The sequence below is a fragment of the Amblyomma maculatum genome, unplaced genomic scaffold (assembly GCF_055883805.1).
Source record: "Amblyomma maculatum isolate TAMU_Amacu unplaced genomic scaffold, ASM5588380v1 scaffold_19, whole genome shotgun sequence".
In the NCBI taxonomy this organism is placed as follows: Eukaryota; Metazoa; Arthropoda; class Arachnida; order Ixodida; family Ixodidae; genus Amblyomma; species Amblyomma maculatum.
Genome location: NW_028146744.1, coordinates 7,453,730 through 7,466,258, shown reverse-complemented (window position 1 = coordinate 7,466,258; position 12,529 = coordinate 7,453,730). Strand labels below are relative to the sequence as shown.

At 45.4% G+C, this 12,529-nt stretch overlaps 1 long non-coding RNA gene across 1 annotated transcript; it reads left to right on the top strand.

Annotated features, from left to right (window-relative positions):
- Window positions 1-2,322: 2,322 nt before the first annotated feature.
- On the top strand, window positions 2,323-7,366 carry LOC146171625 (uncharacterized). Its single transcript, XR_014702832.1, has 2 exons — window positions 2,323-2,587; window positions 6,682-7,366. It is a non-coding gene; the product is annotated as an uncharacterized LOC146171625 (long non-coding RNA).
- The last annotated feature ends 5,163 nt before the right edge of the window (window positions 7,367-12,529 follow it).

Below are 12,529 nucleotides of genomic sequence, written 5' to 3'. Positions count from 1 at the left end.
GCTTTTTAGCCCTCATCAACGATAAAAAATAATAATCGAAGCTCTCGATATTAAAAGGCAACGGAATCAAATACGAGTAAGAAACTTTCACAATAACTTCAAATCTCGACGCTACGCGCCGCTGCGATACTTACTCGCTAGAAAGCGGGTTCATGTAGGCACCAATCGGGTCGAGTAATGGTGACCTCGCTTACTCGACGCTTACCCGACCCGGTGCTGTCGAGTCCATGTATACAGGGCTAAAAGAGATTGGTAAAGAGCGGTCACTCGGCGAAAACTGGCCCCAGGAAATGACGCGCGACTTTTTGCGCTGCCGCCGATTGATGGATGGCGGCACCAACGTGCGCATGCGCGGACGCGCGCGCGACGGCACTCGCTGCAGCGGTAACCCGCCGGAGCAGACGACGAAGTTGTCGAAGGGAGCGGTTGTGTGCTCGTGCCTCGCCGCGCTTGTGCGGCACAGACCTCTCGTGGGCTGCTGCGCGGAACGACAGCGGTTTAAAACGACGGCAAGGTGAGCAACGTTTTTTGCTTAACTACGCTGCTTTTCAAGCAGTTTACGCTGACCATGCCGGCCGGTGAACAGCTCGTGAACAGGCGCGCCGGCTGTTAAGGCGCAGTTCGTTACGCCGTAACTCTGGCGGTTGCCAACCACGCCGAGGTGTAATATGTTGTGTTCTCGGGAAACAGCTTCATTTCGAACAGTTTAGCTAACGCTTGACAAAGTGGCATGTGAAGGCACCAAGGCACGCCGTTGCGCCAAAATGGCGTGTTTGCCGGCCGGTGCGGCCATGGTGACGCAGTTTGCCGAACGGCTAGTTTTGCTAAGTGTCGCGTTTAGCAGAGCAACGGTAAAGTGAGAAACGTTTCATTATTGACTTTCTTGTCAAACTACGCAGTATTTCAGGCAGTTTAGCTCAGTACGGCGGTCTGCGCTTCACAAAGTCGCACATGAAGGGCAGCCAACAGGCATGACAAGGCGCTCGCCAATATGGCTCGCCGGCCGCGATGACATGTGACATGGCGCGAGGTTTTGCGAACGGCTAGTTTTACGTGGTGTCGCGTTTAACAGGGCAACCGCAAGGTGAGAAATGTTGCATTCTTGTAAAACTGCGAGGCATTTCGGGCAGTTTAGCTCAGCGCGGTGGTCTGCGCTTCACAAAGTCGCGTATGAAAGGTAAGCCAACATGGCGTGCTCGCCGGCCGCGGTGAGGCCAGGCCGCTGTTTGCGAACGGCTAGTTTTGCGTGGTGTCGCGTTAGATTTAACAGGACAACGTTAAAGTGAAAAATGTTTTATTATGTGGCAAGCTTCATTGCTTCAGCTGTTCAGTGCTCTTGAAGAATATTGTTAGTAATTAGTGGCCGTTATTTCAAGCTGTGTAGAAATGCATTTTCAGATAGGTTCGGTTAGCCTGCATTTCCTGACCTCTACGTTGCAAGAGTAGCTTTTGTATCAATTTTACGAATGACAGCTTTTCTGTTCTGGACCATAACTGCTGCTCACCAAGTTTTCAGTACCCACCCACATGCACAGATGTGTGCGCGGTGCAGTGGCCTTACATTTCATTGCAACCTTCTGCACCATGTTCCTTCCTTTTCCAACAGCACTGCGTGGACCCACGGACTCCAGCCGAAGCACGGCAGATGCGACGAGTGAATGGTGTGGCCTTTCCTCAGGCGTCAGTTCTCCTCTCTGCCCTGGACAATACAAGTTACCCTTGCTAAGGTTGCCGCGACTGGCACTGTGTAGTTTATGTATAATGCCTGTTTTGTTACATATCATTTGCAATATTTCTGAAATCAGTTGTGCTGTTTTTTGTCTCTACCTAAGTGCTGTTTCTCACCTTGTGTATTTTTATTTTTCTGTATTGTGCACATCGCCTAATGTGTGTCAAGTATTGTCAATGAATCCGTCTACATCTGTTGCATCTCGTGTTTTGTATGCAGCAAAATAAATTCATTTCACGAAGCACTTGGCGTGTTTTCTGCACTTCTTTTTTTGCAAAGGCTGTGGCGGAGCTGCGTTGATGGGCAGTTTAGAGGACTGGGAATCTATTTTTCCTGTTATAGCAGACCATTTAAAACCAAAATAATGCGCCAAAAGGGCAGGGAAGGGCGCAGCGCATGGCTAGCATTCAAATCGCGCGCCCCTCAGCAAGACCGGATGTAGTTGCCGCCGGCCGCTTGGTGCACTACAGTCAAATGGGCCGCTGGGCCCTATGGGAGCCTTGCAGAGAGCCGGCTCCGTGAACTGCGCATGCGCGCCCAGAACCAAAGTGGAAAGGAGGATGCATTGATTCTCTCGACGGATGTGACGTCAAACAACTTTTAGTATTTGCTTTTTTCTGCAAATAAGCCTCGAGCCACCGCACCAGAGCAAAAGCTGGCGCGCTTTTCGGGCAACGGGTGCTCGCACCTTGCGAGCCCTAGGTCGCTTTTCATGCGTCGGCTTGTTGTAGTTTGCGGGGCATCATCCCGATAGATGCAAATTCGGTGAAAATCTGATTCGGTTTGTGGATTGTTGCCCTAAATTCAACAGCGTAGCCTTCGGTCCTGTCGCTGGCCTGTCTGCAGCCTCCGACTACGGTGAGTCGTACGCGAGTGATGGTGTTTCGTACATGCCCGCGAGCTCTAGGTAAAGCATTTGTCGGCGTTCTGCTACAGTCTTGCAGATTTTTTAACGAGTTTTTACACGGCAGTGCAGCTATGCGGTAGTCACAATTACTGACGCGGCGTAATCACGCGACAGTCTCCGGGCGAAGGCATGTGGAGACTGCATAAATGCGTCGATCCCGTTTCTTCGCGCTTGAAACAACAGTTGCATACCTGCTGCTGTGCACCGATCGGTCGCCGGTCGCTGTTGTCTTCGGGGTGCACTGGGGTATTGGGACGTACGCGGCGACTTACAGATGATGTGAAACTATTTGTGAGTCGAGAGTCACGGAAGTTTGTAATTTGCTTTTTTTTTTTTTTTTTGAAATTCTTCGTTTGTGGCCTAGTTTGTTTGTGCAGTAGCAGGCATTTTGGTGTGGTGCGTCAGCGTGAACGCGCTGGTTTATGATCAGGAGGTTTTATTGTCTTCCTCGCAACTTCAGCAGATAGAGTGGCTGGGCCCATAGAAACGGTCGTGCTTCTGTCAAAAAACTGTCGTAAGGTATTTATCTATGCGGCCCATACGTGGTGCTGCAGTGCAAGAGGTCAGCTTCTTTACAGTGTCGACGAAGTGCAAAAGAAGGGGAGTTGCTGGCTAGCTGAGAGATAGTATAAATGTAAACTGGCCCAGTGCGAAATGAGCCCCGGAGTGAAACGAGCCTACTGCTCAGCATAAAATTGCTACAAGATACGGGCGTATAGGGGGTATTCACTGACGCGCCGTGCGCGGTGCATTGTGGGTAATTGAGGCACAGTCGCCCATTTTTGTGTCCTCGGAACGAACAGGGCGAACGTATGTATCAAGTGCTGTCGTGCGGTTCTACAAGCAGTGACACCCCCAGCTATATGATTGTTTATTGAGCTATCGTAGACTGTAATAGACGCGTGCACAATGTAAACAACGGAAGCTGAAGAGCTGCGCGATAGACCTCGGCATTTTAAGGTTCCGGAAGTACACACGAACAACTCCACCCGAACGAGACACTTCCCCGAGATGCGACGCCACGTATGGCTGGCACGGCACAACCGCACAGTTATCATGGAATGTGAGAAATGTATGTCAAAATGGGCTGGACTGGAATCTTCTGAATGTGCCCTAGCAGCCAGCTCTTGTCACTATCTGTGCACGACTGTTCTTCACGCACTCGGAAGACACATTCCCGGTAAAAGAGCAGCGCGGCAATGTATCGCTTGCAGTCATGTGCATGCATTCAGCGCGCTGCCAACACCTCCTCGTCGTGTTTTGTTGAAATAAAATCATTCAAAGAGGACTCGCTAAACTTTGTGTTGCCGTACTTGCCTCATTCGATCAGAAGAAGTTGGATGTTTGCATCGTCTGTGTCGGCTGCTAATCAAAGCAGACCGCATGCAGATTCGACGAAGGATCGTAGGCGGGCAGAGTTGTTTTGCAGAAGGTTTGAAGAACTTCATAAACAAATTTATCTCTAATAACAAATCAAGTTTAGCTTGGCCAAAACTGCGCTATATTTCAAGAGTTTTGTTGCAAAAGGTTATTTCGAGCCCGCAAGGCAACGAGGTGGCGCTACCGGTGTCATCGCTGTGGCGTGTGGCAGCGGTTTCTTTTGCTTCCTTACCGCCACAGACGATGCAAAGATCCGACTTCTTCTGATCGATTGAGGCAAGTACACCAAACAAGTTTTGTATAAAAGATACTGACTACTAAACGCCATTTCTATGCAGAATATCAGCTACAAAAACTCATCGGTTTAGTTGGTATAATACGGAAAGTTGAGCTAGTTGGTACATGATTGCAAATTACGAGCGCTGCGACGGAGAACAACAACGAGAGAGAGAGAGAACAACAACGAGAGAGCGCCTGTCCTTGTCATTACTCTCTCGTTGTTGTTCTCCGTCGCAGCGCTCGTAATTTGCAGTTGGTATAAACGTTGGACGGCACGCACGTAATTGCACAAAGAGCGAGTTCGTCTGCTTCAACCGCGGCTCTTAACCCAGCCGATTGCAACGTAGTTGCGTTCTTCGAGTGGTCAGTAGGCTTGCGATTGGTTTCTTGCGATGAAGCTCGTCTGTAGAACAAGGAATTCATGAATGTCGCACACATTTATGCGGGCACAGGCCGACGCTTACCGTGCAGTTGCGCATATCGACTGCACACGGGTTGGTACCAATGTTTTGTTTCGTACAGGTCTCTGTCCGCATCGCGCCCACTTTGCTGATAAATCGAACTGTCACTCATGATACCGATTGAGTTTTCATAACAACGGTGCTGGCATAAGGCAGAGTGACAGACCAAACGGACGCGCACGAAAAGCTAACCTAACCGCCGCTCCGTACTAGTCATAGAGTTTCTTACTCTTACCTAGAGGGAAAGCTGTGCTGCCGTCTATGGGCGTTTACATGGAGTTTCCAAACGGCCAGTTCAGCCACCATGGGCGCTCAAAGCATCATGGGCCGGTGAGCTACCGAGTGCAGAACCACAACTTTTGGCCAAAACTAATGCAAAGATAAACGTTGTTCTACCGTAAATAATGTCCTAAGATTGAATATTGTGACTATAAATTGTAAAGAGAGAGAGAAACAGCATGTCAGTGTGATATTTATCCAATATAAGCGATGGCTCTTTCTCCTATTGGCTTAGTTTTGAGCAGCACAAATACCAATATTTCGCACTTAATAGGCAAACTTTGGAATAAAAAACGTTATGAAAATATTTATGGTTGTGCAATCACTTAAGAAAGTTTTTAGTGGCATTTTGGGAAACAAAAACCATTTATTGGCGACGTCTGCTTTTGAGCCTTCGCTACTATGGCTTTCGCGGTCTACGTACGCACCTTCAAAAGATGATGATGACGAAAAAGAAACATCGAAGTAACGCCACTCCACGTACCTGAGAAAAACCGACTGTCCCGCAACAAGTAGCACACCGGCCCATGATTCTTAGCGCGCCCATGGTGGCTGAAGTGCAGCGCCCTCAGCTTTCCCTCTAGTTAGTGTAAGGAACTCTATGGTACTAGTACTATCAAAAACAGGACGCAAATATGGCGTCGGCTGCATACTGACGTCAGCTGTGACGTCATGTGAATACCTCCTATACCCGCACGAATTTATTGTGCTTGTATGCTCACACGTTCCACTGTCGAGTACTCACATCGGTGCATGCAGCAATGAGGGTGACTTTTCGGCTATCATAGGTTCTTGCCCATGAGAGTATCTGCCCTTTCACTACGAAAATAACTGCATTGGTAGAACTCGCTGAGCTTATTTATATAGATTTAACACTTCAGATGCATGTCGATACCGCAGAGTTCCCTAATATATATCTTTTGCTTGCTCCAACAGCGTCATCACTTTGAGAAAACTGGGAATGATAGCAGAAACAATGCCTCCATAAATAGTGGGCAGTGCTTGGCTTCAAGCTGCTATCAAGGCCATTGACAGCTTATTTGAAAACAAAGCAATAATTAACCTGAGGTGGTACGTTTTGTTGAGGGGAGTGAGGCACCGTTGCATGTACAGCCTTTGTCAAAAGTGTAGAGCCCGGGGGGTCCGCTTCTGAGCCGAATAGTGGCACTGATGTAGAATTAGTTGAGGCCTTTCCCACTGAAGGGGGTAGGACAAAACATCTTCTTGCCATCAACAAAGTTGGAATACCGGAAATTCATTACAAGCCGCAGGAACTGGCCCAGAAGCAGACCCCCTGGGCTCTACACTTTTGACAAAGACTGTACCTCGTAATCCTGTCAAAGAGCTTGGCAGTTGCTGCTATAAGCACTCTTGATTACAATTCCATGCAAGCCGCAGCATATTCCGCACTTACTGCACACGTGATTTAACTTAGTCTCTTTGTTTGCTATTTCAGTGTTTTGCAAGTGTGCTAAATATTTGTATTTGTGCTAGCATTGACTGCCAGTCTCGTTACTGCCTTTTTCCTTCTGCGGCAGGCACTCTCACTTGCTTTACTCAAATCATATTCTACTGTGAGTGAGTTTGCTGAATTTATGCAAACTAAATGTAATTGCTGTATTACTCTCATTTATTTACATTTACAGAGGCAAGAAATACTCTGGGCCGACGTACGAGTTTCCTCCACCAGTTGGATTCCGCCGCTACCTCAGTAGTGCAGTGAGCTGTAACTGGTGTGACCAAATGGACACTCTCACTCCTACTGGTTTAGAGCGTGCTCCATTTAAGTTTAAAATATCTTGCTTGCAATGTATTTAATCTTGTTGTGGAGTATTGTCACCCTTGCATTTGCTGATATGTTATTATTTGGAAAGCATTCAGAGTGATTTTGGACGCATGATTTGCAGTGGCGGAAGGTGGAGAAGCACAAATGTGTGACTGCAATTTTTTGCCTCTCTAGTTTTCAGCCTTTAGAATTAAAGCAACAGATTGATGTGTGAACAGGCCTGGCATGGATTAAAGAGTTTGTCATATACAACAACACTTGACCCTTGCGGGGGTAACACAGCTGTGGTTATCTGAGCAAAAGTTCTCTGTATGTGATGGTGTCCGAAACATGGCATTGTCTTAAGTAACTTGGCATGGAATCGGCCACTTCTTGCACTCTCTTGACAGCATCTATTGTAATGTGTGCTAGGCGACATGCCTTCGGATCTGTTGTATGTCTGCAGCAGTTGCCTTGATGTATCAAGATGGGGTGGTTGTTGAGAGTTGGAAATTGCTATTCTCCCGACTACACCAATAAAATGCAGTGAGGCCAAATACCAGGAACCAATGTGTTGTGTGGTTCATTGTGAAGGCTTGCCATTCTCGTAACTTTGCCAAATTGCTAGAAACATTATTTTTAAGCCCGGTCTTCTTTTGCTCATAGCACAACTCATTTCGTGCATTTGTCAACTTTTTGTGGTTTATGGTTGGCACATTTTGCAGAGGGTGACAAAATTTGAGCTGGTGTGCCACGAAGGTTAAATATCTCTTTTTATTGAACTCTTCTCGGGAAGCTACATGCAAATACTGCCTAATGTGGCTGTGAGGGCTTCGCACTTGATTGATGTACCGGTGCATTACTTGTGGCAGCTGGTCTACATTGTACAGGACTGCCACTTTGAGAAGCACCAGCACTGCTATGAAGCAGATTCACAGCATTGTTCCTGGTGGAGGCAAACCACTGTAGATGTCCTCATTCCAGTGCAGCTTCAGCCAGTGAAGTTTCACAATGCCCGTGTTGGACAAACAAGAGGCCTATGAACTTAAGCATTTCACTTAGTCATTTCTTCCAAACATCCGTCAAAACAAGCAACCTGTTGGTTTCCCCAAAATCCCTGTACAATCATATTTATTTTTATTTTTACAAATACTTTGTATCATAAGCTGGAGAACCTTCACTCAAGTATACACTAGGTTCCTATCTACATGAAAACTACACGCTTGTGTGCCAGTGTCAGCAGATTGTTGCTAACGATTGTGGAAACCCTCCTAAACAGAGATAAAACTGAGAACATGCAGCGATCATGTGTACATACTCAAAAGCAAGTGGGTACGGAAACTATGTGCACCTTTGGCCACTAGTTGGCATTACAGGTGGTTGTAGTACCTGAATCGCTAAAAGCTGAAATCAGAGCTTCTTCTGACAGACTCTTCTGGCTTCTTTGCTGCTAGTGCGATAAAAAAAAATCTGTAGCTGAAGTTGCTGAATCACACAATTTCAGTGTTTTTTGTTGTGCGGCCTGACACGAACATTTCTCTATCTAAGGTGCCACCATTCTTCAGATACAGATCGCTTGTGTGTCACCACTTGGTGCAATGTTGCTCTGTGTCACCAGGGGTAGAGACAGACAATTGGAGGAGGAGGATACGCTACAACAGGACATGTATTTGCAGACTAACAGGAAAAATAAGGAGGCCTTAGGAAAGCTAAAGAATACGGTAAACGCTGCCATGAGGCTCACTGAAAGAATCTCCAATCTAAAGAGAGGATTGCAGGAAAAGGAGTCAAGTCATTTGGTACAGGCATTCGTGATCAGTAGAACAGTTTATGCGACGCCTTGTATGAATATGGATGTGACTGAGGAAAACAAGGTGGACGCTATGATTAGGCTGACGTATAAGGCGGCCCTTGGGTTACTTAACATTGCTTCTACCGAAAGTCTGTGGGATTCATCATCATCAGCCTGACTATACCCATTGCAGGGCGAAGGCCTCTCTCATATTTCTCCACTTAACCCGGTTCTGTGCTAGTTGCATCCGCTTCACCCCTGCGAACTTCTTAATCCACCCATCTAACTTTCTGCCGCCCCCTGCTACGCTTTCCTTCCCTTGGAATCCAGTTTGTTACCCTCAGTGACCATCGGTTATCCTCTCTTCGCACTACATGTCCGGCCCATGTCCATTTCTTCTTCTTAATTTCCACTAGAATGTCGGTAACTTGAGTTATTTCTCTGACCCACTGTGCACGCTTCCTGTCTCTTAATGTTACCTCTACCATTTTTCGTTCCATAGCCCTCTGGGTTGTCCTCAACTTAAGTAGAACTCTCTTGGTTAGCCTCCACGTTTCAGCCCCATAGGCGAGTAATGGTAAGATGCAACTGTTGTATACTTTCCTCTTGAGCGATACCGGTAAGCTGCTAGTCATAATCTGCGAGTGCTTGCCAAATGCGCTCCATCCCAATCCTGTTCTTATTTCCTTTTCATGGTCCGGATCTGCGGGTGCTACCTGTCCTAAGTAGACATATTCGCCTACTACTTCCAGTACTTCGCTACCTAATGTAAACTGCTGTTCCTTTCTGAGGCTGTTGAACATTACCTTAGTCTTCTGCATATTGATTTTTAAGCCTACCTTTCTACTTTTCCTGTCTAGGTCATCAATCATTATTTGCAGTTCATCCCCCGAGTTGCTTAGCAAGGCAATGTCATCAGCAAATCGCAGATTACTGAGGTATTCTCCATCTACCCTTATCCCTCACTGCTCCCATTCCAAGTCTCTGAATACTTCCTCTAAGCAAGCTGTGAACAGTACTGGGGAGATTGGATGCCTGGCAAGGTTAGTTTCATATATGCGTGAAATCGCACGGTGAAGTCATCGGTCATGACCGGACATGTCTTGTGGTGACCTCAGTTCTGGTTATTAGACATGACTGGATGTGACGTCATGATGATGTCACATCCGGTCATAGTGACATTACTGCGAACACATTAAGCTGCGCACAATAGATGAAACAACCTCCTGCTTAAACAGCATCACTGTTGAAAGTGGCCGTTGAGCAGTCTAGTTGAAGATTTGGGCGGCTGTATGCGAGCAAGGAACTGAGTGCTGTGATTTAACTTCCCAAAATAAATGCCACGGAGTGGTACTTTTTTCTTAATACAGGTCATACGTTCACTAGAACCACCTTACTCTGTATTTTACAGCTGTAAATGCTGCAAAAAGCAAATTTTCTAAATTTAAGAATTTTATTCTGGCATGGCTTATATTCTCTAATCTCCAAAACAATTTTCTTGGGTTCCTTTACTTCTGGAAAACTTGGGATATTGTTGGAACAACTACGATGAGAACAGCAAATTTTACAAATTTGAAATTTAAGTGTATGAGAACATGCAAGATGGCGACCATGGCACAAACTTTTTTTTTTTCCGTCTAAAACAAGCTGGGGTAATGTTTGTCATAGTAGCCCAATACAGTCCTTTTCTGAACTGATGGCGGTCAAGCGTAAAAATTGCGTCAAATGGCATGATATGGGTCTGTGTGCAGGCTTCACACAACTTGTACTCTCAGGCAAGTCCAGTAAAAGAATCTGACTGCTGAGCTGCTACCCGGCACAACAGAACCCAGAATGCAACCTAATCCTACGTTAGCCTGAATACTTAATATTTTTGAGACAAACCATTCATAGAAGGTTGAAAAAACTCGTACATGCAGAATGCGATCAAAAAAATCTGGAACAAGTTTCATGACACGCATGCCATTTTTCACAGCATATCACACAACTTGGAAGAAAGTCGACAACTTCACTTTGAAAGCAAATTTTTGTGAAAATGTACAACACCACTGGGAAGGAAAACAATTGAAGCAGTTGAAACAAAAAAATTTGGTAGCGTATGTGTCAGTGAACCCTCAGTGTCTATTAAAAAAAGTGAAATCAATGATCTTCGACACTAGTAGAACCTGAATAGCGCTGTGTGATAAGGCTGTCCACAAGTGGCAATAAGCAAAGTTAAAATCAAAACAAAACAAAACTTGACAGAACTTGCACCAATATCACTGCTATACTAAAATAAAATACACAGACACCATATAACCACTGTTCACAATACAAGTTCTACAAACCTGATGCGAATTTTTATATCATAGCTGTAACGATACTAGCACAGCCTGATAATTACAGTACACCTAAACAATCACTCTACCTGCCTCTATGCATATAGGCACTATGTACATATTGTACTTGACTACAAAGTTCAGCATGGTAGTTAACAACCATGCACATGAAACAGCTCGGGTATTGAAAAGCCTCTTCCAATCTTGTTCAAAACCAATATATTCTGATCAAATCAACATGCAAAATGTAAATCTTTCGTAAAAAATTTCATTTTGCACACAAAGACAAAGGTAGCTTTACTGCACATACTGTAGCACGAGTTGAATGCTACGGGCAAATTTTCATAGTGCTGCAGGGTTTTTATGTGTTTATTATATGAACGATGCAAAAAATAAAAAATCGGTGAACTCCATAAAAGGTGCCACATTAGAACAAAAATTAGCAGTGCTATGCCTAGATAATTCCACTGCAAGAATGCATCTGTGCTGACTCATGTTCTATTGCCATAAACGAAGTACAGTATGTGAGGAATACAAGGGATGAAGGTTTGATTCCCAGTGGAGACAGTATTTATTTATTTTATTTACCCCACTAATCACACATGTGCTCTGTGCTGTCGTACAGTACAGCAAGTAACAGCATATGGTACCTGAAGTAAGACATAGTTCATGCTGGTTACATCGGCTGTCATGCAAAGACGTAATCAATGCAATTAACACTTTTTGTAGTGGCTTGAAATTGTTGACGACTGCGACCCCGAGCAGTTCGCACCTGAACACTGGCAACCACTGCGATTTCGTAGTATCGATGACAGTCGCCGCAGATGATGAGGGGAATGTCTGGTGCCCTCACAATGCATCAGCCATCTCGCAGATAAGTGCTGCCATTCAGCGCCACCATTGCAATTCTTGTTTAAATGGCTATGGGTTGTACAAACTGGAAACTCTAGCAGACTAACAATCTTGTGCATTCACAATGCCGTAATAACATTGCATGGGTAGTAATTTAGAAAAAATAAGTACATTCACAGTTAAAACTGGTTCACTGGACAATATTTTGTAAGTAATAATTCAACAATACTGCACAAGAATTTTCAAAACTCCTCTGAGCCTCACTAGGGCACCTATGAATGTTGTGCAGCCTTGGTGGATGGAACCGTGACAGATTATTGTAGATGAAAATGTAGCCATTAAATACTGTCCTTTTTAAAATGCGTGATAGAGCGTTACACTGCAGTGCACAGGTGTAGAACATAAAAACATGGCTGCAGCTGCGAGCTATCAGGTGGCTGTCGCACATACTCCATGATAGTAAATCAGGTATAGGTATCTTCCATGGGGCAGGTAGCTAGTAGCAGGCTAGGCAGGCAAACAGGGTTCGTTCATGGCTCTGGTCCACCAACAATGTGACAGTGCTGCAAGTCATCTATACTTGGGCAGATTACCTAACATGCAGACAACTACTGTAAAGTCAAACACTGAACTTACAAAAAAATTAAGTTGATAAATGAAATGTACTGCCTTTAGATCTGAGCAAGAATGAGAACAGAGGCAAGCCATTTGGCAAGCCTGTTTCGATGCATTCCCTAAAGCCACATCTCTATGCTGTTCTGACCAGT